General features: G+C 40.3%; 1 long non-coding RNA gene across 3 annotated transcripts in view; it reads right to left on the minus strand.

The window, feature by feature from the left end:
* Positions 1-11,306, minus strand: part of LOC116476331 (uncharacterized) — a 28,571-nt gene extending 17,265 nt beyond the window's left edge. Inside the window, exons 1-3 of one of the 3 annotated variants that reach the window (XR_009210897.1) lie at positions 11,185-11,306; positions 10,647-10,799; positions 8,204-9,834 (exon numbers count right to left, since the gene is read on the minus strand). This is a non-coding gene — a long non-coding RNA (uncharacterized LOC116476331). Of the gene's footprint in view, positions 1-4,633; positions 4,775-8,203; positions 9,835-10,646 lie in introns of those variants that run through there. The other 2 variants (XR_009210898.1, XR_009210896.1) reach the window with 2 other exon arrangements.
* Positions 11,307-11,566: the final 260 nt, after the last annotated feature.

An 11,566-nucleotide genomic window follows, 5' to 3' on the forward strand; every position in this document is an offset into this window, starting at 1 on the left:
CAGTTTTTGTTATTTTTACAGTTTCTGGAGTGCTTCATTCCTTCCTGATGATCTCTGCTTACCTGTAGGATCTTCTGGACTTTTCTTTCAGCTCAAGAAACTTCTTTTACTGTTTATTTCTAATGTCATTCTGTGGCAGGAAATTGATCAACTCTTCTGTGACTTGAAATGTCTTTATTTCATCTTATGTTTAATGAGGTATGATTGCTGTAAAATAAGTTGCATGTATTGATGAATACTGATACAGTGACATATTGATTTCCCAAGAAAACATGTGTTTCTGTAACCAAAAGGCTTCCTCATGTTCCTTGGTGTCCATTCCTCCCTCCATTCCTGTCCTGAGGCAACTGTCAGTTTGATTTCTGCCACTGTAAAATAGTTTTCATTTTCCAGAATTTCATGTAAATGGAGTCTTACAGTGCATGCTCTTTCTTACTTTTAACCTGGCTGCTTTAATTTCACCTAATAATTTTGGGTGCATCATCCACTCACTGCGTCCCCCAGTAGCTTGTTCCTTTTTATGGCTGAGTCGTTGCCCGTTGCATGAGCACAGCACAATTTACCTACCCATTTACCTGCTAATGGACATTTATATTATTTTCAGGTTTTGGTTATTAAAAATAAAAAGTGATATGAGTATTTGTATCCAAAAATTTGGGTCTCAAATGTATTAATTCTAGGAGTAGAATATCTGAGACATATGGCAGGTGAATGTTTAATGTTTTATAAATTGACCACACTGTTTTCCAAAACAGTTTACCTTCTCAGCTGAAGTGTATAAGAGTTGAAATTGCTCTCCATCCTCACCAGCGTTTGCTATGGTCACACTTTTAAATACTAGATATTCTCACAGGTGTGCAATGGTATTGCTCTTGTGGTTTTAACCTCCTTTTCCCTAAAGACTAGTACTGCTGAGCATCTTTTCCGTTGCTTATTTGCCATTTGTGCATCTTTTCTTGTTCTTGTTGTTGTTGTTAAAATATCCATTAAAATTTTTGTCCAACTCAGTCCACAAATGTACTGAGTTGTTTGTTTGCTTACTATTGCATTGTAAATTATTTATATATTCAGAACAAAAGCTCTTTGTCAGATATTTATTTTGGAAATACTTCCTTTCAGTCTATTAAATGATTTTAATGATGTATTTTGAAGAATAAAAGATTATAATTTTCATTTTTTTAAATTTATAATGCATAATTTCTTGTGTCCTCTTTAGGAAAACTTTGCCAAATGGAAGATCACTAATCTTATGTCCTATTTTTATTCCATAAATGCTATTAACTAATTATTATTGGCATTTATAGAAAATTCCTCCAAACAGCAGCAAGGTATATCTTTAAATGGAAAGATTTACCAAGATAGCTGATAGTCTGTGCCATAGACTAAATCTTAAACATGATAAGAGAGTAGAAAACAAGCAAAGTATGTTCTGAGACCATAATGAAATTAACTGAAAATAAACAAAAATATATCTAGAAAATCCCTGAATATATGGCAAATAAACAACACACTTCTAAATGAATGATGGGTCAAAACTGAAGTCTTACACTAAACTAAAAATATTTTTAATCAAATAAAAATTAAAATACAATATATCAAAATTATCAGGATGCAGCTAAGCAGTGCTTTGAGGGAAATGTAGAGTACTAAGTGCTTAATAGAAATCAGGAAACACCTAAAATCATTAATATTACAAACATCTCTATGCCCAAAAGGAAACAACTTACATGAAAATTAAAAATGTTTCTACCTGTAATAATGAACATTTGGAATTTGAATTAAAAAAAAAATGTCATTTGCACAACATGGCTGGGCCTGGAGGACATGATCCTATGTGAAATAACCCAGACACAGAAAGAAAACAATTGAATGATCTCACTTACATGTGAGATATTTTTTTAAAAACCCTCAAACACACAGAGACAGAGTGTGTAACAGTGTTTCCACGAGTGGCAGTTGCAAGAGGACATGGGGGGATGTAGGTCAAAGGAATCAAAATATCATAGAAGGTACGTGGGACAACAGTTCCGGAGACGGGATGCACAACATGAGGGCCAAACTTCATAAAATTGCACCATGTTAAGGATTTTTGTTAAATAAGTAGATTTTAGCTGCCTTTGTCACAAAAAAGTATGTGAGAATGTGAGATAATAGATATGTTAATCTGTTTCACCATTGTAACCATTTTACTATCTATATTTCATAGCATCATGTTGTAAACCTCAAATATACACAATACTATTTAAAAGGCACTAAATTGTACTAAAATAAATAAAGCATTAGGTATAAATATAACAAAATAAGTGCAGTGTCCGCATGCTGAAAACTACAAAACACTGATGAAAAGAAAGAAAAAATATCTAAGTAAATGAAGAAATATGCAGTTTCATGGATTTGAGACTCAATATTTCAAAAATGTCCATTCTCCCATTTTCCCTGATTTGAGCAACGCAATCTCAATAAAATTCCAGCAAGTCTACTTGTAAATAACAACAAGCTGAATCAAAATTCACATAGAAAGGCAAAGAAACGATAATAATCACAAAAATTCTGCAAGGAAAAACAAAACAAAATTCTGGAAAACGAACAAAACAACAAAGGTAAAGTACTCACATAACTTGATTTTAAGACACTATAACGCAACAGTAAACAATAAAATGTGGCATTGGCGTTGGGATAGGCAATCAATGGAACAAAAGTAAGAATAGAGAAATTGACTCAGACATATATTGACAAGTGACTTTTGGCATAGGTACAAGTCATGTTAGGAAAGAAAGAGAATCCTTTCAGTTAATTGTGTTAGAACATTTAATATGCAAATGTCCCAAATATGACCAATATATACCTTTTCCATATACAAACATTAATTCATAGTGGATTATAGATTTGAATGTAAAATGCAAAACCATACAACTTCTAGAAAAAAAACATAAGAGAAAAGCTGCATGGCTTTGGTTTTGGTGGTAAGTTTTAAGATACAATAGCAAAAGCATGCTCAATGAAAGAAGAATTTTTAAAATTTGACTTTAACAAAATTTAAAGTGTTTGCTTTGCAAAAGACACTGTAAATGTGGTAAAACGGCAAGCCACAGACTTGGAACTATTACTTGCAAATTTCATATTTGATAAAGTACTTATATCCAGAATTTTTTCTCTCTCTCCCTATCACCCTCAAGTACTGCTAAAATTAAAGCTTAAAATAAAATTGACAACACCAACTGTTGATAGGCATGTGAAACCACAGGAATTCCCATTGCTGGTGGGAATGCAAAAGTAGTATTCTACTTGGACGTTCACACACCCTGGATCGCAGATTGCCCATTTCTTATAAAGATAAACATACAATCATCTCATGGCCCACGAAGTCCTGTCCTAGATATTTATCTAAGTGAATGGAAAACTGTGTTCACACAAAAAACAATTTGCAGATGTCTATAACAGTTTTATTCGTAACACCTCAAACTGGAAACAACCAAGTTGTCCTTCAACACGAGTGGAGAAACAGACTGTGGTGTGTTCACACGACGTAAGACTACTCAACAGTGAAAGGAGTGAGCAATGGACTCACATGATGTAGACGAATCTTAACTGCATTTTGGTAAGTGAAAAAGGCAGCCCCCAAAGGCTGCATATTATATGTTCGACTTATATAACATCCTGGAGGAGGCAAAAATGTAGGAACAGAAAAGGGGGCAGGGCTTCTAAGCGTTTGCGGATGGGTTGACTAGTGATGGAACTGTTCTGTGTGGTAGTGGGTGGAAGATTTTTTATTGCATTTCTGAGTTGTGGAAAGACATAGAAAAGCCAAAAAGTCAAATTTATTGTATGCAAAAGTAAATAAAAACTCAACTAGATTTGAGGAAATCTCAAACTAGAAGGATGACTGTGACAAATGAATCTAACTGATTACAAATGATGACACAACTCAGAAGTTTTGCTCCAGAATCAGAGAAGTGTGAATCTGGTGGGGAACTCAGCCGGGCAGGCTGGGGGCTGTCAGGCCAGCCACTTGGTGGTGCCAGAGGACCTCCAATAGAACCTTGCACATGATTTTACATAATTTACCCAGACGGCAAAGAAGGCTCAGCCACTGCACTCAATCAACACCAGTGAGGACCCTGCCACACTTGCTGAACACAACCCTGGAGCATGTCTACGGGCCAACAGCATGACACTGATAAAACTGAAAAATGGAAAATGCACAGGAGCCTGTGCACACAGAACCTGGGCCCCTTTTTGAATTTCATATGACTATACTGAATAATGAGTTTTGACTGTGTCCTGGTCATTGTTTAATTTTTCTCAGAATTTAGTTGGAGTTTTACTGATTGGAGATTTATGGACTGTAGAGTAGAAAAAGCAAACACATAAATAAGCATAATTATGCTGGCTCCCAATGTAAAGAATGAATTCATTGTTCTAGTTTTGCTGGAGTTGTCACTGAAGAGCTCTGAAAGAAGCCTTCTGCCTGCTCAGAATCTTGAGGCATCCAGTGGCACCACAGAGCTAAAGCCATCCAAAGCATCTGGCGTGGCTTCCCTGGTGAAGACGTCACACTCGTCTCATGAGTCCACACACCCTGGCAGCCCTACAAACTATCACAGGTTCGCCATTATGCAAAGTATTTACCCCTAAATTTTCAACTTTATCTTACTTCAGGCAGACATAGGAAAGGTACTTCCAAAGGTTCCTGCAGTGTACTCAGGCTCATGGTCAATCGGCGCAGGCTGCCTTTTCTCCATGGCTCCGAAGCAGCTTCCACTGGACCTAAGACCTGGAAATGTTGTCTTTTAAGAAAAGATGAAAAGAAAAAAACATGCCCTAGAGTGACACGGAAGGAACACCATACTTTGCTTTTGGCCACTAGTCCACAATTAACCTGAGAGTTATGTCACCCAGGTACAACACCTGGGCCCCTGTCCCGTCAGAAAACTTTACGGCAAAGATGGTCAGGAATGTATCAGAGCAGATGATGTTCTGGAGAACTCAAATTACGCAGATGAAGACAACTTATTTCAGAAGAAGGAGAAAATTGTGAGAAGTGAAGTTTCCGCCAATACCCAATGCAAGTGTGCCAGACGACTGGCTCTCGAGTGTCATCCTCAAACCTGGGGGCTTTCCTTCCCTGTTTTCCTGGGCATTTTCTTGGCATGTTGCCTATCTACGGTTCTTTTCTGTTAACAGGCACCTGCTGCCTCTAAGCAATGGCGTCTATAATGTTCCTCCCCCTACTATGATGAGCCACTAGCTCATCCCTAGTGGCTTCTTGTCAAGAGTCTAATTTCTGGTTTGATATTCTCACAATGGGGCTCATTCTGACAATCAGAATCACTCCTAGGCTTGGTCTCACTGTCTCTGTGCAACAGCCAGACTCTTGGTATCAGTGTCTTGTGACATATATGTTGGTTTTCTGGGTAATTTTACTCAAACATGAAGTGACATTTTGCATGCAACTCTAATATTTGTTTCAAGGCATTCCTATAAGTCAGTTTATCAAGACAGTTTGTTTATCTGTGCAAACTTCTCTCTATCAGGACAACATGTTGCTAATCTGAGCAAAACGTTCATTTACCAAACAGCAATGTTCTTGTGAAGGCTCACTTCAAAACTCTTGTCTTCTGTCCACAAACCTTACATGATCATATCACAGGCTTTACCCAATCCTAATCAATTTTCATCTTAAAAGAATCACTTAAACCTACCATTTATTCTGACAAACTCTGGTTCCTGTGTGGTTGATAATCCACACTTAATCCTGACAAAAACGTTAATTCAGGAAATTCTTCTGGCACAGACTGGGGTCTCCTTATCTTCCTCCCTCCCACCATGATCCCGGCTCTTCCGGGATCCCATCTCTGTTGAGGAGGAGTCACTGGGGTTCTGGGAGCCCTGGAGAGACTTGGAACTTTAAAAGCTGAAGATTCTTAAGAAGCCACAATATATATTATTTGTTGTTTTATTTTATTGATTGGTTCTCATAGCATACATATGTACAAAAAACTAGTACTTATCTCTTTTTTTATCTTTCTAGGAGGTCTTTGCAAAAAAGAATTATGTGCTGGTTGTGTGTGTCTGTGTGTGTGTGTACACTGGTGTATGTGTGTAATGGGGGAGGTGCTGGTTGTATTATTTGAGAATAAAGAATACAAGGCTTTGAAAAGTCACTTTGCCCAAGGCTACATAGTAAGTTTTTTGGATTTTGTTTGTTTGTTTTGTTTTCTTCAGACAGGGTTTCATTCCTGTTGCTCAGGCTGGAGGGCAGTGGAGTGATCTCAGCTCACTACAACCTCTACCTCCTGGGTTCAGGTGATTCTCCCGCCTCAGCCTCCCAAGTAGCTGGGACTACAAGCACATGCCACCACACCCAGCTAATTTTTTGTGTTTTTAGTATAGACAGGGTTTTGCCATGTTGCTCAAGCTTGTCTCAAACTCCTGGCCTCAAGTGATCTGACTGCCTTGGCCTCCCAAAGTGCTGGGATTACAGGCGTGAGCCACTGCACCCGGCCCATAGTAAGTTTAACAGCTGGAATTCCAACCTTGTGAAACATTGATAAGAACTGAAAAAAAAAAAAATTCAGAAGAGTAACTTAAACACATATAAAATGCAAATCCCCATGGAAGTGTATTAACTAGACATTACTTATTAAATTTCATTAAATTCCAGTAGATCTAAACATATTGCAATTACATGCACTGATATATTTTTGGAAACTGAATATTTTAATAGCGTTGTTGAAATGTAATTAATAAACTGTACATGCCAGTTAGTATAGTCTCAGTGCTGTGCAACCGCAACCACAAGGTAATTTCAGAACATTTTTACTCTGAAAGGAACCCCATACCTGTCAGCAGCCATTCTATTGCCTGTCACCTCCCTCCACCAGTCCCTGGCCACCACCAATCTACTCGATGTCTCCATGGGTTTGCCTGTTCTAAAACTTTCATATAAATAGAACTATAGAATATGTGGTCTTTTAAAAATTCCTTCAAACCCAGTATTTTCCCTAAGCATATATCTAACTGAATTTATGAAACTTTTGCAATAATTTTAAAGGAAAGTTTTTAGTTACTTATTTTCAGAATAGTAATATACAATTTATTTTAATTCTACAACGAAATAAATATCTTTGAAAAGCTCAGTTGTTGGAAGTGAAGATGCTTTGTCCAAATGGAGAAATAAAATTAGGATGAAGAGATGCTAATTTAACTACATTTTGTGATGGGAAAAATGTAAGACATTTATTAGGGAATCCATTCCCGATCCTGCATAAAAGGGCAATAACTTTGGCCACAGAGTATTTTGAAGGGCATACATGATAATATTAATTAAGCATATATATGGGGCCAGAATTATATTTTTAATAGACAAGTTAAAATACCCAAATCCATGCAAGGCATAAGAATGACAGCTTTGTGAGGAGCAAGCAAGGCCTCCAGGAAAGGGACAGGGAGAGAAAGTGGGAAGCGGATGGAGGTTGGGCTGAGGCCCTGGTCTCTGCTCTTCCCTCCTCCCCACCAGCCCATTTCTCTTTTCCATCTTTTTCTACCCTCTATGACAAATAAGAGTGTATCAAATTCACCTCCAAATGGGCTAATGTACTTTCCATGTCTCCTTTCACTCGGTTTAAATATAGAAACAGAGGAGCGTGGAAAGGCACTGGCCCCAACAGAGCAGGTTGGCTTTGTCCCTGGGTTCACTCTTGCGTCCTGGACAGGTCACTTCAGGTCTCTGCTCCTCGGATTCCTCATTTGTGAAACACGGGCAAAAACTCAAGGCTCTCCACCTTGCTGTGGTGGTGAAATTAGTGGGGTAATGCTTAGCCCGGGGCTGGCTTGCTGTACCCTCCACAATGACTACTTGAAGTGGATCCCAGAGGCTCTTTTCTTTGCAATAAAGACAGTTTAAGAAAACGAGATTTTTAAATAACTTGTCTGCAACTTCTGCAAGAGATGATAAGAGCATATGGTTTCTTTCTAAGCTACTTTCAGATGAACCGTAAATCTTAATGTGTTCTCCTGCACTGGAGGGAGAAGCTACTAATGCAAGCTCAGCCCACCTGTGCAGCTCGTAATGACGCAGGCCCCTCAGTCCCCTCTGCTCCCCAAGACCAGCCCCACAGCTGGGCAGTTGTTGCAATGTGACACATTTGGGCACGTAAGCTGAGACGTTATTTTGAAAATGAAGAACCGATATTTTTCTTACTTATAAAAGCAGTCCTGCTTCTCAAAGGAGACGCCCGTCCTGGAGGACCTGGGACAAGGTAGAGAAGAGGTCTTCTCCCCTCATGCCTTCATGGAGAGGCTCATGTTGCTAGACATGGCAACGTCTGTCAGGAAATGTCGCGTCTTCAGCCCTTCACGTAGGCAGGTTTGATTCAGCGTCCTCGTGGCATTTCCTGTTCCTGCCCACTTGTGCTCACGCATGTGCGGTGGGGCTGGCTTTTCTGACATCAGCTGCCTAACCGGTAGGGAGCAGGGTTATTGACATCGGATGTATTTAATGTGTTTAATTTTCATCCATATATCTTCTTGGCTGATCTGTCTTTTTAATTATTTTGCCCATTTTAAATTGTCTCTTTTTTCCTATTATTGACTTTTGAGTCTTTTTAGATGTGAAGTACAAGCCATTTTTTTCAGATACATGGTTTGCAAATGTTTTCTCCAGATCTGTGGCTTATTTTTTTATTCTCTTAACAGTAGTGTCTTCTGACTAGCATATGTGCTTCACTTTGAGTATGTCCAATCTATCAGTTTCTTTTCTTTTATGGATTGTACTTTTGCTGTCAAATTTAAAATGTCTTTGCCTAACTAAGGTCGCACAGATTTTTTTCCTATAATTTTTACCATAATTTCTACTTTTATATTCTACATTATGTTTATAATCTAGTTTGGTCCCATTTTTACATAATATGAGATACAGATAAATGTTAATTTTTCGCGTAAGATATCCAATCGTTCTAGCACCATTTGTTGAAAGGCTAGTTTTTCCTCCGTGGAATTATCTCTGCATCTTTGTTGAAATGAACACACCACAGATGTGTGAGTCTATCTCTGGGTGTGGATGCAGCTCTGGTGATCTACTTCTACGTCCTTATGGTACCTCTTTACTCTCAGGCCACCACAGTTGCTGCCGTGCAGAAGAGCCAAGGCCACCATCAGCCCTGGCATTCGCTCCCCTACCAGGTCTATTCCCCAGGTCTGGGTGGAATTCAGAGCCCAGGCCGCCTCTGGCCCCTTCCACCAACGGTGTGTTTACCCCTGTGCAGATGTGCTGAGGACCAGCCCCAACACCGGGTGGCCAGTGGCCACAGAGATGGACTCAGCACAGAACTGCTTGGTCCTGCGCTGCGTGGAAGCCAACACCTGCAGCTGAAGGCTGGGTTCACTGTGGGCTGAGATGTCTTAGGTTGCTTTAGGCTTTGGAATTAACCCATTTATACCGAAGGTTGCAAATTTTTTTGTGTGAAAAATCAGACCTTGGCAATGGTTTTGAGCAGTAGGATATAAATAATTCCCACAAGCTTAGCGTTCCAATAATGGAACACTAGGCATAAATGGGTTAAGGGCATCTTTATTTCATAGTAGGCTTGTTAGGATTTTTCTCAGTTCATAAATTAAGGGTAGACAAAGCACTCCTCCCCCAAGGGTAGGGTGAATTCCCACTCTTCCTCCGGGACCTTCCCTGGGAGAGGGCCCTTTTTTAGCTAGCATGGTGGTGAGCCGGGCTAGAGGTTGTCTCTGAAGAAGTTAAACGGTTGGTATTTCCTCCCGTGTGCAGTTCTTCTGAAGCTTGGTCCTCGGGCAGGGAGGAGACAGGGGCAGGGAATCGAAGACCTGCGTGGTCACAGGGGAAGAGAAGAGAAAGGTCCCGGCAAGACAGTGTACATCTAGGGTCGGCTTCCAAAGGACCGGCAAGTGACAAACGGAAAATGTGAAGACAAGCCCAGGGTCGTCTTCCGACTCTCCACGTGTTCGTGATGAACCGGAGGTGACGTCACCCTCTGGCGTTGTCTTCCGACTCTCCGTGTTTGTGATGATCCAAAAGTGACTTCACCCTCTGGCAACTCATATTCCAACCCAGAGGGCCATGAGGGGCCACGACTAAACAGCTACATGTGTAAAGCACTCCAGGTAGTGCCTGGGACGATCAAATTACTCTAAAATATATGTGTTGCCCATATAAACTTGTCATACTGTGGGAAATGGGTACTGTGGGTTCTGACTTAGAGCCTAATTTTAAGCCTTCTGCTTCAAAATGCAAAGGAAATTCATAATAAACTCCTAACCAGTTTATAGCTGATGTCTGCTTTCAGGGAGCCTATTTTCAATGGAGAGCCTCCCCTTGTTTCTAACCCACAGTGAGTCGAGCTGTCTCTGATTTTACACAGCAAACTGGTTCCTATGCTGTTCTTCACTTCTTAGAATCCCATCAATAAGAACACAGAGTAACTGCCTATAGAATCAGGTTCATTGGAGACTGGGAAGACTGGTAAAAATCAACCAAACATAGAGGCATCGAAGAGTTATAGAAGAAGTTATACAGGAAGATTTTCAGTTGGTCTCCACTTCTGAGACGGCTCATTTTTTAATACCTGAGTCTAAACCATATCATGTTTCTATTTTAGTTCCTCTTAGAATTAACATACCTTTATTCATGTCTGATACACTTTAGAACTTTGGCTCAAACCATCTTTTTGGGTCTTAGACTCTTTTTCTTGGACTTCCACCAGGGCTTGCCCGATGCCAGCGGACATAGAGCATGAAAAGGCTTCCTTTATTTGTCACACCCTAGTTCCCTTCTGTTTGAATTTTTGTCAGTCGATACATTAAGGGTAGAGGAAGCACTCTTCCTCCAAGGGGAGGAGAATTCCCGCTCTCCCTCTGGGTTCTTCCCTGGAGAGGGCCCCTTTTAGCGAGGAGTGGTGATGAGCAGGGTTAGAGGTCTCTCAGAGGAGGTTAAATTGGCCCTGTACTTTTTCCTCAGTAATTCCTGAGTTGCACCTCTGCATAAACACACCCAGTCTGACATTGAAGCCTGACTCTGCTGGAATCTGATCTCACCTCTCCTCCCTGTGCTCTTGCAGGGACCTCAGCCTCTGCGGGCAGCCCTTTGGGCACCAGAGCCTTTCCTGACTCAGCTCCTGGCCACTCTCCCTAGAGGCTTTACCTGGGGGAACTCCCTACCATTTCCCCAGTGAGGAAGCCAGGCCCCTCTTGGGAGAGGTCGGTGATCCAATCTAGGTGACGGGGTCGGTAGAGAAGTTCTCTCAAAGAATGTATCAGACGTAAAGGTCAGGAAGTGTCTAGCATTCCGGGACATTGGGAATTGTGATGACAGCATGACTGTGTGTCCCGGGAGAAGATCTGCTCCGTGGTCTAATGGAATCTATGGTAGACGAAAGTGTCTCATAAAAGAGTTTTTTACTGAATTTGGAAAATCCATGTTTTAGCCAAATGAATCAGAAAAGACTTTCTTTTCTTTTTTTAGCCAGAAGTGTCCATATGTTTTCAGATGCACTAGCAAAGCAAAAGCACAGAAACATCAATTTTCTAAAAGAAGGGCAAA

The sequence above is a fragment of the Hylobates moloch genome, unplaced genomic scaffold (genome assembly GCF_009828535.3).
Source record: "Hylobates moloch isolate HMO894 unplaced genomic scaffold, HMol_V3 SCAFFOLD_2, whole genome shotgun sequence".
NCBI classification, from domain to species: domain Eukaryota; kingdom Metazoa; phylum Chordata; class Mammalia; order Primates; family Hylobatidae; genus Hylobates; species Hylobates moloch.